This window comes from Carassius auratus, chromosome 16, assembly GCF_003368295.1.
Source record: "Carassius auratus strain Wakin chromosome 16, ASM336829v1, whole genome shotgun sequence".
NCBI lineage: Eukaryota > Metazoa > Chordata > Actinopteri > Cypriniformes > Cyprinidae > Carassius > Carassius auratus.
This window is the reverse complement of record NC_039258.1, coordinates 25,106,139-25,123,544: the sequence shown is the minus strand read 5'-3', so window position 1 is coordinate 25,123,544 and position 17,406 is coordinate 25,106,139.

Below are 17,406 nucleotides of genomic sequence, written 5' to 3'. Positions count from 1 at the left end.
CACAGATCAAATATTTGCAACCATGACCTCAAAAGTCCAGTAGCGGTGCATTTTTCACAAACCTCTCATAATGTTTCCTCTCTCAGATATTGCGGCATTGAACTTGTGAAACAGCCCTCCCGCGGTGGAGATGTTAATTGTCTGCTACTCAAAAGAGAAGCATTCTGGATCTATACCCTGAACACTTTAGCCCCAAAAGGGTTGAATGAAGACTTTGACCTGAGGCCATTTCTGTAAATAACTCTTGTAATTTTGTTAATATTGTAAATGTTGTGTTATTGTTCTGCTGACTTGACATATGTAACACACTTTTGTGGTACCACTTATGTATTTACATTCTTGCTCATCTATCATGACTGCCTACAGTGGTAGAGACATTTTTTTTTTTTTTTTTAATTTCTAGGCTATGCTTCAAGCACTGCAAGCCTTCTCTTAGCCATTTAATATATCTTTTGTATTACAAATGTCGGTTTATATATATTTTATCTGTTTTCCTGATGTAATTGCAATTTAACTTGATAGGTCATGTGATTAATCATGGATGTATGTGATCATGTGATTATACATGGCTGTATATATGGAGGTGTGTCTCCCCACTTGTTTTCATGTCTGATGAAGGGCTTGGACCCGAAACGTTACACGTGGTGAGCAATCATTAAAATTGCTAAGGAGCATTTTCTGGTGTGCGGACTCATTGTTTACCTTTCCAAGTCTCTGTCAGTGCCATGAGGTTGAGACCGGAATGAATAGCAATAGAAGAAATGAAGTCTGCTTTGTTAACTGCAGACTGGCAGTTCCAGAGACCAACTGGAATAGAGAGCGTAGTAGTAGAGGTTAGATGTACATAGTGTGGTTTCCGAGTGTTAGTAGTGATAGTAGAGATCTGAAAGCACATAGTGATTACAAGTGTAACAGATTTGAGAACAAGGTATACAAAAAGTAAAGAAAGAGGGGAAAAGCAATACTCAAGTGCCCTGTCCTTGCCTGGTGGAGTCGCGCAGGTAGAGTCGATTGTCTTTACACTCGTCCGTCTTCACACGAGGAGGATTCACACGAGGGCTGCCGCGGCTGCCAGATTTTGCATACCTGCAACACTGTCACATACCAGCTCGCCACTAGTTAAATACCTACTGATTTTGTAGATTTCAACTTTCCCCAATATAATTATTGTCTAAAATAGTTTAACTAACAATGTTAGAAATGTCAAAGTAATACTGAACCATAATAATATGATGATGGTGGTGGTGGAGGTGGTGATGATGATGATGATGATGATGATGATTTAGCACATTTACTTAGAGCACACAATAATTGCATGCTTCTAAAGTCAAGTGCCACACAGAGCAGGACACTTATATTAATTATTATATAAGGTTTATTATACTCAAGTACTCGTAAATGGCAATAGACAGATTCACTGGACAAAGCAAAGACGAGTGAAGTCGGGCTCTGAAGCAGACAGGCAGGCTGAGGATACGACCACTCAGGACAGCGACGCAGGGATGCAATGAGCGAACCAAACCGGTGGGATCCAGGAATCCAGAATGAAGAGTGAAGACCAGGAAGCACATGAACAGCCAAAACCCGAGGGGGGAACCGGGACAGAAGGGTTGATATGGAAGACATGGAATGCGGGGTGAACCCTCCTGTACACGGGAGGTAGTTTGAGGTGAAACGTCACCGGACTAATGATTTTGGTGACAGTGAATGGACCTATAGATTTGGGAGCCAGTTTATTACTCACGGAACACAGAGGAATGTTCTTGGATGAAAGCAACACTTTTTTTACCCACAACGTATACGGGAGGCGATTGGCTTGGGCCTTGGTGCGTCTTCCCAGCTGGAGCAGAGTCTTGCGGGCTCTGCTCCATGTGTGACGACACCTCTGGACAAAGACATGAGCAGAGGGGACCGCAACCTCAGATTCCAGACTGGGAAAAAATGGTGGCTGGTAACCTAGACTACACTTAAACGGAGATAGGCCCATAGCCGACACTGGCAACGAGTTATGTGCGTACTCAATCCAAGAAAACTGCTGACTCCAGGAGGAAGGGTTCTTAGAGACCAAACATCGCAACACTCTCTCAAAATTCTGGTTGGCCCGCTCGGTTTGGCCATTGCTCTGGGGATGGAAACTTTTAACATTTTAATAAATAAATAAAAATAGAAGCAATTTTCAGAAATGTAGAGACAGATTCTAAGCAGCACCATCATCTCTAACTTTTGGCCAAATGGAAGCTACTTTAAAAAAAAAAAGTCTATAAACACTAGACTAAGTATATTTACAAATGTTTGCTGCATTGTTGATATAAAATTGTGTTTTGAGAGTAAAAAAAAAGAAAAAAGTCGCGGCTCACATCACATTTTATTAGCCCTACTACTTCCGAAATAATGAAAGCTAAAATGCCTGTAGTCTGAAGCAAAATGTTTAAAAACATAAGTAAAACAGTTATTAGTTTAGGCTATAAAAACGTCAATCCAAAAACAAATTAATCTAAGGTGAAGCTGATGCCTACCTCTCTCTTTCTGCACAAATCCAAATGTTTCCATGTTCCCGATGGATCTGGATGCTAAAATGTTATTTAATATAAAGAATATAGAATAATAGTAAATGTATAATAAGTAACGCTGTATATGCGTCCGAAAGTTTGACTCCAAATTTAATTCTAAGAATTATTTTGAGGTTAATATAGCAAATGAAGACTGTTCAGCTTCCGGGAAATTTGAGAAGCTCCACTAGAGTATTTTAGTTCCCCTCACTACACAATAAAATAATTTCAATTAACAGTAATTAGAAAAGAACAATAATTAAAAATATAAGAAGCTATAGCAATATTAATGACAAACTAAAACTTATTAATTTAGGCTAAAACGATTCCGAAACCAACATTGGGTCTCATTCGACACAAAATCAAAGTTTCCGTATTTGCGATGTATTTGAATGACAAATGATTATACAAAATAGCCTATTGTTTATTATAGCCTAATGTTTGTAAATATGTGGTGTCTGCATTCTATTCTATTTCTGAATGAAATAATATTTTACTCTCTCTAAAAAACGTATAGGCTATACAAGTTTTCTCTTTCTTTCTCTCTCTCTCTCTCTCTCTCTCTATATATATATAATATACGTGTAGCATATTTTAACCATGCAGCAAACCTTTTTAAATATTTCGATAATTTACTGAAAACAAATGACTTTTTAAACCATTTAACTGATTTTTAATCGGTCAAAATTAGCTGATACAGTTTGCTGCATTCATGCGCACTCAGAAACCGGTGACTGTAAATGAATCAGCAGAGCTTGTACAAGCTTTTGTCATCGCTGAATCTTTCTCAGATGTTTCCAAATGTCGAAATTGGTTAGCGCATCTATCTATGCATGATGATGTCCAATGCCATCGGCGAGTGGAGCTTCTCAAAGTTGGGAATAATCAAAGGAGAGCTGCTCAGTTGGGCAGGAAAGGCTAAGCATGCTGGCGCTTGAGTGTTGAATGCATGCACCTGCGCTGCGCTGCAGCATCAGGCCTAATTTGGTCTTAATCCAGCCCTGAAGGTGGTACATTGTCATTGAGACTTGCCTATGATGAGTTCACAGCTGAGCGGACATTTCACTCACTGGCTTCAGCGTCATATTTGCATATGCTGGAGTCTACTGGAATTCGTGATTGGTTGACAGCAAATTTCAAATATTAAATGGAACGATAAAATAATGTTATGAACCGGTTATCGGCCATTTCAAATTTTTGATTCTGTTTGGAACTATAAAATTTGATTTCGTTTCTGTTTCTGGTTATGTTCCTATCAAAATTTCGTTTGTTTCCGGTTTTAGTTTCCGTTCCTTGAACCGGTTCAGAGCTGTGATTCTAAAAGAGAAAATAGGAAGCTTTCTTGGTAAACTAAAATGATTGTAGAGCTGCAAGTGCAAACAAATAAATACATAAATCACAAATGTTCATTCTTATTTTTTTTTTCTTGAAAAATTGCCATACAACATGTTTGAGGCTAGATGGATTAACTGGCTTAGGTTGTTTTAAAAAGGAATGATAAAATGTCAAGATCTTACATAATATCACAATATCAAGCAAATGCAAACGGTACAAAATCATGGTACAAAACTGTGAAGCACGTGTACATCCTGATTTCTCATAATATTAGTTATAATCAATGGCTGCCATTTTAATTATTGCTCATGGTACAAAGCAGGGAAGGCTCATTTAAGGGGGGTCAATATGGGGGAGTGATTGGCGGATGGTGAAGCTGTGCATCAGGTGTCTCGATGTGAAAATCATTGGGGCCTGTGCACACGCTGATCAAAGTGGTTAGCCCCCCAGCTGGCTGTGGGGCTTGGATAATGGGTGAACCTTCCATGAACCAACATCTGTGGCCTTCTCTAAACAGCTCATTATATAGGTTCTATGAGGAATGGAAGCTGGGGAAAATTTTGGAAAAAAAAAAAACATGTCTTAAGTTGAATTTTTCTTATCTCTCTTTTTCTTTAGTTCCTTATGTCTTTCTCTTTTTTTGCATTATCTATGCACACCCTCATTCTATAATGTGAGAGGCTGATTGTTTTTCCAAGATCATCTATTTTACCTTCATTCTCTTGCTCCTCTTAGTGTAACCTGCCTGGCCAAGCTCTAAAAGGTTAATAAATCTGGCCTTTGGACATTATTTATAGGGCTGGTAAGAGGAAACATACTGTTCTATGTAGATTTACCTCTGATCTGCCTCTGATCTGTGTTGTGTTCTTTTATGTTCCATCCCACAACCTACTAACCCACCCCCGCCCCGCCAAAATTTGCATCCCCCACCATTACCACTTTGCCTCTTTCCTTCGTTTCTCCTCTTCATGCAGACAGTTTGCACTTTTACATCTCATTGTTCATTTATTTTCACCTTCAAGTGTTTAAATTGATATACATGATAGTAATTTCAGAATGTGTCATGTGTGATATGTTTCGTAGCGAGTGGGATTATTGTTTCGCCATTCTTCCCCTAAATTATCTACTTAGCACAAGCATCCTATGTTAAATATATCATATATATTATAATAATAAAATCTATATTAGTGGTGTAATGGTACGTCTATTGTGTACCGTACGGTTCACAGGCAAATTCCAAATTGAAGTGATCATCCCTATCAGCTTGGAGTGGGGACTTATGAGTGAACAGGGCACATGCATGCCATTATGTAGTCATTTTGGAATGCACCTGGCAAAGGGAGTGACAATTTCCTCATTAACTTCAGCTGTTATGTTCCTGTGATAATGTAGCATGGTGTCCATCAGCAAATTTGTGATGGACACTGGCATATTAATAAAATAAAAATAAATTATTTTTTTAATTAATTAAGTTTTGTAAATATTACTTAATATATATATAAACTTTTTAACACATAACATATATTTTTATTTACAACAGTTGTGTTAACAACAATAAAAAATGTTTATGACATAAAACAGTGACATATGTTGACGGACAATGTGTTGTGTTGTCACTATAACATGGCATTGTATATATACAGGTGCCTCTCAAAAAATTTCAGTATCATGGAACGTTTTTTATTTTTAGGAATATTTACAATTCAGTATCTCAACAAATTTGAATATTTTCTTAAAGATCAATCAAACAGAAATGTTCAAGATCTCCAAAGCAGGTTTAATATGTACTCAATACATGTTTGGGGCTCCTTTTGCACAAATTACTGCTTCAGTGCTGCGTGGCATGGAGGAGATCAGCCTGTGGCACTGCTGAGGCATTATTGAAGCCCAGGATGCTTTGATTGCTGCCTTCAACTCCTCTGTATTGTTTGTCAGATGTTATGTATCTTCCTCTTCACAATACCCCAAAGATTCTCTTGGAGGTTCAGGTCAGGTCAGGTGTCACGACACAGCACACCAAATCATCACTGACTTCCGAAACTTCACACTGGACTTTGGATTCCGTGCATCTCCAGTCTTCCTCCAGACTCCAGACCTTGATTTCCAAATGAAATACAAAATTCTTGGAATGCTTATGTCCTTTTTTTTCTGGTTCAGGAGTGGCTTGGTTCTAGGGATGTGACAGCTATAGCCCTTTTCATGAAGATGTTTGAGCGTGGTGACTCTTGATGCGCTTCAGTCCACTCCTTGTGAACTTGGCTCTCCCAAGTTCCTGAATCAGCTTTACCTGTCAATTTTCCCAAGGCTGTGATCATCCCTCTTGATTGTGCAACTTTTCCTACTAATCAACTTTCAATTAATATATATTTTGATACAGAACTCTGTGAACAGCCAGCCCTTTCAGCAATTACCTTCTGTGGCTTATCCTCCATGTGGAGGGTGTTGATGATTGTCTTGTCGACAAGTCAGTCAAGTCAGTAGTCTTTCCCATAATTGTGGTTGCATGTTCTAATTTAGCCCAAGTGGTACTCAGTATTTACACTCAAAATTAATCAAACTATCAAACTAATCAAGCCCAAAATGGAATATTTTTTGAGATACTTGATTTTTAATTTCCATAAGCTTTAAGTAATAACCATCAGATATATATATCTTGAAATAATTTACATTTTAATTAAGTTACAAATATCAAATACCTTTTCCATGTTATTCCAATTTTTTTAGGTGCACCTGTACAGTAGTAGTTATCTACATGTTTCTTTTTATTAGATTGTGCTGCTTTTTCATAGTTTTTTTCTGTGTAAACATGGATGTGTTTGATTGTTGTGTTCACTTCTATTGCAGTGTCTCATGCAAGAAACGCCATTCTAAAAACACTGTGCTCAAGTTAAAAGAAGTTTACTCCCATCTTCTTGCATGTTTTACATATTCCACTACCCGTGTCACATCTTTGTCTAAACAAAAGTGCATTCAATGTGAATGATGCCTAGCACTAAATTTGAGGTCATCACAGAGCGCATCACACACTAGCGGTTAATCACATGCATTGACAAGTGGTTGGATCGTTCTTTTCTCTTTCCTGTTATCAATGGCATACTGTCCGGGGTGGAGCGGAGGCGCAACAGGTCCACATGCAAGTGGAGAGGTCAGGGACTGAGGCAGAGCTGGTAGAGCAGGGCACAAATGTGGAGCAGGAAGCCAGGATGGAGCCACCAGAGCAGGAACCCTGAGCGGAACTGGAGATCAGGACGGAGCATACACGACCAGCCTCTATACTCACATCTAAACGGTCTAGAATTTCACCGCCTGCATCCTTGTGTGTGTCAGACAAAGCTGAGAGTTCTGAAGTACCCTCCACGGTTGGGTCAGGACAGGACAATAGTTCATAACTGGCCTCCATGGCTGGTTCAGAGCAAGCCAGGATTTAACAGATGACCGCCATAGCTAAGGAGCTTCTGTGGTGGTGTATGCAGCCCAAACACACCAAAAAACAATTCCCATTAGGGGAAGTACTTTAGACAGATGAATCAGTTCAGGAACAGGAGGGTTAAAGTAAGTGGGTTTGGGGATACCAACTGCAAGTGTAGACACCAGTGGTGCATACCTCACACTGGATACCAGACTAGGAAACTGAAGGACTGATCTTGAATATCTGGGTGTGGCAGACAGGAATACATGACTGGTTGATCAGCTGTGAGGTGACATGACTCTGGATGATCAGCTGTGACAATCAAGTCAACAATATCGCTGTAGATGAAGTGACCCCAACTAAGCAAGCCAAAGGCGACAGCGGCAAGAAACCAAAACTCCAACGGTGACAGAATGGAGAAAAAAACCTTGGAAGAAACCAGTTCAGTTCTCCTTTGATCAGATGAAACTAGCAGTTCAATTCCAGGCTGCAGAAAATTCAGATTGTGCAGAAGAATAATCTGTTTTCTGTGGTCTTGTCCTGGTGGTCATCTGAGACAAGGTCTTTACAGGGGATCTGTATCTGGGGCTCTAAATGTCCGGGTTTCTGCTGTCTTTCAGGGCTGTAGAGGTCCTTTCTAGGTGCCGATCCACCATCTGTTCTGGATACGTACTTGATCCGAGTGACTGCAGTGACCCTCTGCTCTGGCTGCAGACTGGATCTGGTGGCTATGGTGACCTCGGAATAAGAGAGAAAAAGACTAATATTAGCGTATATGCCATTCTTCTAATAATGTAGCAAGTACATGGGGTGGTATGGGAAGTGTTCCCGGCTCATTCAAATACTGAGGTGCTGCACCATACAGGGCTTTAAAAGTAATAAGCAATATCTTAAAATCTATATGATGTTTGATAGGGAGCCCCTGAATGCAGAGAAAGGGGCGGGCCTTGGCCAACAACTCCCATTTAAGGGAGGCGGCTGAAATCTAGGGGAGGAAGCCTAACACATAATGAATGTGGCAGCTATACTTAGCAACACACCTCCAACATCCCTAGCATAGCCTAGGCCAGCTACAGAGGTGGCCCGGATGAGGGCCGACCTACAAGCATAGATCTACCTGAGGGCTCGGGGGAGCCACAGCCTACTTGATTGAGAGGCTGTGAAACACTCAACCTACTGAAACCCTACAGAGCTCAGGGGAGCGAGTACTCAGGATACCAATGTCACAAACCGATAGACAGGACATCTATCTGAAGATCTATCTGAAGCACCAGCGTCAGTCTAAACCTAAAGCAAAAAAGTTTTTTTTTTTTTTAGGAAGACCAACTACTCTACCCCTGGGTGGCTAATAGCCCTGAGGCTAAACAGAAATGAGAGGTGGCCCACCACCACGCATATAAAATGTTATGACAGGAAGGCCATCACATACTCAACACAGAAGCCAAATCTTCTTTGAGCTTCTTCCTAATTCGTTCTAGTCACCAACTGGGGGAGGCTTCAGGGCCCTAAATAGTCCATGCTTTAATTGCTCCTCTAAGAATGACCCCCTAGGTCTATACAGGGAACAAGGTCTGTAGAGAAATACAATCAGTGTTAGTTATACACACAGAACTTGCGGCGTGCGGAGTGAAGACTCGCCAGAGAGTTCCCAATGAATCTGGGGTCCACCACTTTTACATGCCTAAAAGAGGTGCTCACATCAACCAGTTGCTACGGCGGGCCATCAAAACATAGTTCTCATCACAAGGCCCATACCCAGGGCTGGTGTAACGTAAACGCCTGGGGAGTCAAGAAGAGGGAGAGGGCTGGTAGAAAAGGCCCTCCAGGGAGATCAAACCCTACTTCCGCTGAGCGTTGTAGCGCTTGTGCTGAATGACCTCCCTTAAGTCCCTCTTTTTGCGGGAGGCTGGCCTCCTCTGTGTCCTACTCCTCCATGGAGGGGGGGCACGAGAGGCGACACTAGACCTCTGGTCCTGCCTACGATCCTCAGACCAAGACGGACCAGGTCCTCCCGCCTGCCTGGGCTGGGGCCCGGATCTCAGCGGTATACAGGTCTTAAATGCAGCTGAGCGCGCCTTCGCCTCCCTAAACTTTCCAACCACTGCCTCAACGGAGGTGCCAAAAAGTTTAGCAGGCAAAACTGGTGAATCAAGGAGAAGGGATTTTTCTTTCTCTCCGATATCAGCCAAGTTGAGGCACAGATGCCTCTCTGTGGCCACCATCGCCGCCATCGATCGGCCAATCGCGGCAGCAGTCTGTTTAGTGGCCCAGAGGGACAAATCTGTGGTCCGGCGCAACTCAGCGACCGCCTCAGGGGACAGCCCTGCCCCCTGGTCGAGATCCTGCAGCAGGTCAGCTTGGTAGGCTTGGAGCACTGCCATGGTATGAAGGGCAGCACCAGCCTGACCTGCTGACGGCTTCTTCCATGCCCTCTCGATCTCTGAATGGAGATCAGGAAGGAATGGAAGGCTCTGCTGAGCTGGTGGTCTATGTTCAGGGAGAAACCGATCATCCAAACGACCGCGAACGATCTCTCCCTGACCCGACTGAAGTTTGTCAGTGGCGCGCTCCATAACTTCCACCAACTCTGCGTACACGGGGCAGGATGGCTGACGAGGTTGAGGATCTAAATCATCCTCCTCAGCCATCTCTTGCCCGGCCCGAAGAGCACTCGCTGCAGTGTCAGTAGGAGAATTGTCTCCGTCATCCACCTGCAGCTCACTCTCATCAGCCGATGACGCATCCGAGAGGTTAACGCCCCTCTCAAGACTGTCAGCGAGCTCCATCTGGGAGCCCCATGAAGCGCGTCACCGCTCTGCCTCGGCCCAGATGCTGAACTGCTCACAATTTGCACAGGACGCTCCCTCAAGAGCATCCTGTACGTGCTCTTCACCCAAACAGTACACACATCTCGTGAGTGTCACCCAGCGACAAATATCTTGGGCACGGGTCAGCACATTTCACAAAACTTTTAGGACTTGCCTTAGATGTGCGTTTCATTTTCGCTGTAAGCAGAGGTTTAAATCAGACAAAACAGGCCCTGAAGATGAAAAAGGATATTGTCATGGTTTCAAGGCCCCTTTTTATATCCAGGTCGCACACTCATCATTCAAGCTGATGATTCACGGCTGTCGCCGGTCAGCATGATTGCTGTGAGTTGATATTTTATTTCAGACACCTGTCACAACTGAGGCGTTCCCCATAGCGTCCATGACGTATTGTCGAAGTTCCCTTCGAAAGGGAACAAACAGTCTTCTATGTCTCAGCAAATATCTATAAATAATATGACGGCCATCTGAATCATATCACTAAAATGAACTGATATATTTTTTTTTTCTAAAAGATTTAAACATGTATATCCATCTTGCTCACATAACACTGTAGTACAGTTTGTGCTGAATACAAAATAATAATAAATAAATAAATAAAACATATTGGCTAGTATAAGTAGCTGAAATAGGCACAAATGTCAGGGCATGTCAAAACATCTCAAGGGCCCTAAAATCACCTTAGACCCCAGAGGGTTAAACTGGCTTACACATAACATTAACATATTTCTAATATGAAAATCCATTAGGATTTTTAGGCTGCATTTATTATGATAACCGGAACTGGGAACACTTCCAATAACACACGTTGTACTTGCTACATCATTAGAAGAATGACATCTCTGCTAATATTAGTCTGTTTCTTTCTTATTCCGAGGTCACCGTAGCCACCTCATGCAGTCTGTATACCCGGATCCAGTACATATCCAGCCCAGATGGTGGATCAGCACCTAGAGATGACCTCGACAGCCATGAATGTCAGCGGAGACAAGGATAAATAGATAAGCCCCAGAGACAGGTCCTCAGAGAAGACCTTGTCTCCTAGGCGCCACCGGAACAAGACCACAGGAACCAGATGAGTCCACTACACAATGTGACTTTGCTGTAGCCTGGAATTTAACTGCTGGTTTCATCTGACCAGAGGAGAAATGGCCCCCCGTCTGAGCCTGGTTTCTCCCATGTTTTTTTTTTTCTCCATTCTGTCACCAATGGAGTTTTGGTTCCTTGCCGCTGTTGCATCTGGCTTGCTTAGTTGGGGACACTTAATATCTAGTGATATTATCGACTTGATTGCACAGATACTATTTAAACTGAACTGAATGATGACATCACTCAATTAAATGATGAACTGCCTTAAACTGACGATTTAGTGTTTACTATTGTCATTTTGCATTATTGACAACTATTTTCCTATTTAACACTGTAAAGTGCTTTGACGCAATATGTATTGTAAAAAGCACAAAATAAATAAAGGTGACTTGACTTGACTTGATTGAGGCATTGCTACAGTCACAGAGGGCAGCAGCACAGTTGAATCTTCCTCTCCAGAAAGCACGTTGTTACGACCCTCTTAAAATGGTCTAGGGGTAAAAGGAGTAACATTCAAAATTCTTGTGGTAAACCTGTAAACCTGATGGAGGCAGCAAGAGACAATGCAGAGACACTGGTTGCCAACAAATGTGATTTATTGTACAACGTGAAAATCCAAATAACTACCAAAAAGAATATAAATCATTAAAGAGACAACTAATATATACAAATATTTACAACTCAGAAAACAAACAAAAAGAACACAAATAAACCCAAGAGAAAGAGGACGCTAGTGACGCCAAAAGAAAGAAAGAAACAAAACAAAATCACTTCTAACTTATTTTAAACCTCTAACTTAACTAAAGAAAAAGAAAGCAAATCTTCAGCGCCAGGCGCCATAAACTTCCCTATTCTCAACTAATAAAAAAAACAAACATACAGAGGGTGGCGTTCACCTCTTACCTAGGGTGTCTAAACAGATTGAGTTACCTAAATGTTGCACAATGGAAGTCGCACGACATCTTTCCTATCCACCTTCCTCTTGGGTAAGGAGTAAACGTCTTAGAGCTCAGCAAAGCTCAAAGAGCAACGCCATCCAAGTCACAAGGTGACAAAAACAAACAAAATGGCAAATCAAAAAGAGGCAAGGTTCAAAAGAAAAATAGTTAAAACAAACCAAGTAAAATTTGGCATAAACAAAGAAACAAAAATCAAATCAAGAAACAAGTAACATAACAGCAAAACCCCAGGAAAGCAAAAAGGTCTTCAGTTCACTTGCTTGCACGTCCTTTTATCTGATGGTGGAAACTTTTACTGGCACTGGATAGGTCGGTGTCACATTGATTAATGAAGACAGACAGCTTCCAGAGCCATTCAGCAGACAAGGGAGGTGCCTAAGAGATTGACAGCCAGGGAGGGAAAAAGCGAGAAAGAGAGAGCAGGCACTCACAGGAATTTATGGATGTAACACTCCCACCCTTAAGAACAAACTCGTTTGTAAAATAAACACCATACCCAACTACGCTCTTGAGAGAGCATCAGCTAAGACATTCTCTGAACTCTTCTTATGTCTGATTTCTAAATTGTAGCTCTGGACAATAAGAGCCCAGCGGATTAAACGCTGATTGTGGTTGCACATTCGAGTTAAAAACACAAGAGGATTGTGATCTGTATAAACCACAATCGGAAGACTACTGGAACCAAGGTAGACTTCAAAGTGTTGTAACGCAAACAATAAAGCAAGAGCTTCTTTTTCAATTGTTGAGTAATTCAGCTGATGTTTATTAAACTTACGAGAATAATAACTAATAGGATGTTCTATCCCATTCTCATCCTCCTGAATAAGAACAGCACCAGCACCCACGGCGCTCGCATCAACCTCAAATTTAAAAACACGAGTACAATCAGGTGCCATTAAAACAGGTGCATTACACATCAAAATTTTGACTGAATCAAAAGCATGCTGACTCTCAGCAGACCACTCATAAGTTTTAGAAGGGCTGAGTAGTGAAGTAAGAGGACTCACGATCGTAGAGAAATTCTTGCAGAAGCTACGATAATAGCCTGCCATACCCAAGAACCTCCGCAACTCTCTACGGGTAGTAGGAACCGGAAATTCCATTATTGTCGTGACCTTGGCCTCTACTGGTCGTACTTGGCCTTGACCAACCTCCTTACCCAGGTAAGTGACCGTTGCTTTGCCAAATTCACATTTTGCTAGGTTAAGAGTTAAATTTGCTTTAACCAATCGTTCAAATACTGTTCTTAACAGTTCAATATGTTCGGTCCAACTCAACGAATACAACACCAGATCGTCAAGATACGCATTGCAATTTGGTACATCACGTAAAACTATATCAACGAGGCGCTGGAATGTTGCTGGGGCATTTCTAAGCCCGAAAGCCATCGCTGTATACTGAAGGAAGTTATCTGGGGTTACAAAGGCTGAAATCTCTGAAGCTTGTTGGGTGAGTGGAACTTGCCAATATCCTTTCAGCATATCAAGCTTTGTAACGAAACGTGCAGAACCGATGTTATCTATACAATCCTCCATTCGAGGTAACGGGTAACTGTCTGGCACAGTCACAGCATTTACCTTACGGTAATCAGTGCAGAATCTGAAGGTGCCATCGGGTTTGGGAACAAGCAGGCACGGAGAGCTCCAGGGACTGCAACTGGGCTTGGCTAAATAGTTTTCCAGCAAATACTCTACCTCTTGATGCATAACAGATCTTTTTACGGAGTTAACAAGATAAGAATGTTATTTAATAGGACAAGCTCCATTCACCTTAATATCATGTTTCAGGACATTTGTTTGTGTAGGAACATCTCCAAACAGACATTTGAAATCAGAAAGTAAGGTTACAATGTCTATCCTCTGATCCACAGTCAAATGATCAAGATAGGAGCTTAGATCTTCTAAAATCTCTGAATTTGCTATCCTTGTACCCTGCTGAAAAGCCTGGCAAAGCACCACACCATCTGTGTCCACACCCAAGATACTAGGAGATGGCGCCAAATCCACAGCTATCGCAACAGAAGAGAGCTCGGGCCCTGCAGTCTGTTCCACAGCACTTGCAGTTGACGACTCTCTAGTATGATAAGCTTTTAACATGTTTAGATGACAAACACAGGTTTTTCGTTTTCGATCAGGTGTGTACAACATGTAATCAGTTTCACTCATTCTCTTTTTCACAACATAAGGACCAAAGAAGCGAGCAGACAAAGATGATCCTGGGACAGGTAACAGCACAAGCACTTCATCACCCGGTTGAAATGATCGCACTACCGCTTGCTTATCGTATTTACTCTTCATGTCTTTCTGAGCATTAGCAAAGCGATTCTCTAGCTAGTGACCAAGCAGTATGAAGACGATCTCGAAATGTGCATACAAAATCCAACACATTAGTGTTGAACTCAACTTGGGCTCTAAAATCTGTTCTTTAAGAATTTTGAGTGGACCTCTAACTTGGTGTCCGAACACAAGTTCGGCTGGGCTAAAACCAAGAGATTCTTGACTGGTCTCTCTGACAGCAAATAAAACTAGGGGAACCCCCTCATCCCAGTCTTTTGCAGTGTCCTGGAAATATTTCTTAAGCATTGATTTAAGAGTTTGGTGAAAACGCTCAAGTGCACCCTGACTCTGCGGATGGTATGCACTTGAGACTCTGTGAGAGATTGCCAGTGATTCGAGTACTTGTTTAAAAAGTTTTGATAAAAAGTTTGTACCTTGATTAGTTTGCACTACTTTTGGAAGTCCAAAAGTGGAAAAGAATTTCACCAATGCTTTTATGATGACAGGCGCAGTGATTTTTCGTAGTGGAATCGCCTCTGGGAATCTAGTAGCCACACACATCATGGTTAATAAAAATTGGTTACCAGACTTAGTCTTAGGTAATGGACCAACGCAGTCCACCATCACATGTTCAAACGGTTCTCCAATCGCAGGTATAGGACACAAAGGAGCAGGTGGAATTCTCTGATTCGGTTTCCCGACAATCTGACAGGTATGACAAGTACGGCAATAATGAGTGACATCTTTTTTTAATCCTGGCCAAAAGAAATGGCTGAAAATCCTATTATAGGTCTTCGTAACTCCTAAATGACCAGCAAGCTGGTGATCATGAGCCAAGCACAAGACATGTTGACGATAGGAAAAGGGGACAACAATTTGATAAACAACATTCCAGTCTGAATTCTTGTCAACATGAGAACACCATTTTCTCATCAATAAGTCATTGTCAATAAAATAAGCAAATTTATTTTCCTTAGCTCCATCAAGGGAGAGAGCAGAATTAAAAGAAGTCACAAGAGTTTTATCCTCCTTCTGCGCAGCAATAATTCTCTCACGTGACACTGGTAATTTGAGTAAATCTGCGTCAGACACAACTACACCTTTATTCTCAGTCTTTGAACCATTTTTCTTTTCAAGATTCATATCCAGTGATGCGTCACCTGACAACAGTGGAAACATGAAGGAATTAGACAGATCAACTACATCACCTACTCTGCGTGACTGAGCACGTGTGACGGCACAGGCTGGAAAAACATCAGGGTAAGTTTCAGACAGTACCTCGAACTCACAAAATACATTTGGTTCATCAACAACTTCAATAACAGGCATTACTTTTCCTCCTGCCAGGTCATTTCCAAGGATAAACTCAACACCCTTCACAGGAAGTGAAGGACACACAGCAACTCTTACGAAACCAGTACACAACTCGCTTTGTAAGTGCAAACGATGGAGCGGGAATTTCACACAACCCATCTCAATGCCCTGAACAATCACACTAGATCCACAAAAAGTGTTGTCAGACAGCTGTAATTTACCTGCCAAAATAAATGATTGCATGGCACCAGTGTCCCTAAGTATTCTTACTTCTTCCTGGTCCTCTCTTATCCCACTCAGTGATATTAACCCCTTACTAGTAACCCCCCTTTTTTGGCATGGAGACCGAAATTACATACCCAAAATAAAAAGGTTTCTGCTCATGATTCTTTCTGACTAGATACATAATCAACCTTTGTTCACAAAGCTGACACTTTAAAGTTTACTGTTCAGGAATCAGAATCACTCAGACTGTTATGATAATAGAGATATATAAGCTCAAACATAAAAACAAAAATAAAAATATTAAAAACATATGTTTTAAATGTATTTAAAAAAATTTTGATGTAGGAAATGAGTTTGAAAACACAGTGTAGCTAAGGCCACAAGTCTTCCAAGACTTCATAAAAAATTTCATAATCGAATCTGTAAAACTGTGAATTTTATGAAATATTTTCTAAGGCCATGTCATGTGTGTTTTTAGAGAAGGCTAATCAGATTGATTTATGGCCCTTGTCATCTCTGTAAGATGTCACATGTAAACATGTGTATGTTTCACTGTTGAAAACTGCCCGAATCATGATTGTATTGTTCTCACCAAACAGTTCTTTCACACCTCCGCCAAGTATGACACATTATCCGCATTATTCTTTTATCATTATTCTTTTGTTTTTATTCCACCTTTATTAGCCTTGATTGTGGTTTTTCAGGCTTTACAAAGCAACAAAGCAGCGATCTCACTTCAGTCTCTCTTTGCATTTAGCCCTTATTTATCAAAAGTCTTACTATAAAAATACAACAAAACATTTTCTTACGACCTTACGTGAATTATTGAGACAAAAATGCATTATGAAGAAGAAAAGCACCTGCTATTAGTAGCATTGGTGCTAATGTTAGCATCAAGCTACATCTGACAATTTATGAAATTATTAGTACACTTTTACTCAAAACTCACTTTAAACCCCGATCGAGTGTTTATAATAACTTCCTTTAGCGATCAGGGGTGGAATTTGGTCGTTTACTGTTGTAAAAATATGTTATTTGTAGCCTTTTTCATCGCTGCACAAGTTAGCATTTCCGATGTACATTTTCGATTTTTTTTATAAAAACGCCCCAGATCTCAAGAAATTCTCATACCAAGCTTTACTATCGTAATCGCGGGTTTATTATTCGGATATTTTGTGTGTACAGAGGTGTTTCAGTGTTGTTTTGGCCAGATAACTACCAGGAAGTGTGCAGGAAGCATGTGACACGATGTGGCGGTGTCCATATATGACACTGTAAGATTGACGTTTGAAAGACCCAATCAGAGTCTGAGTCACACACCGCACGAGCTGTGACTACTGCACGCACACACAGATCGCTGGGAGAGGCTGTTTATCATATGATCGCGTAAATCCGTGGAAAATGAATAGAAATGACGATTCT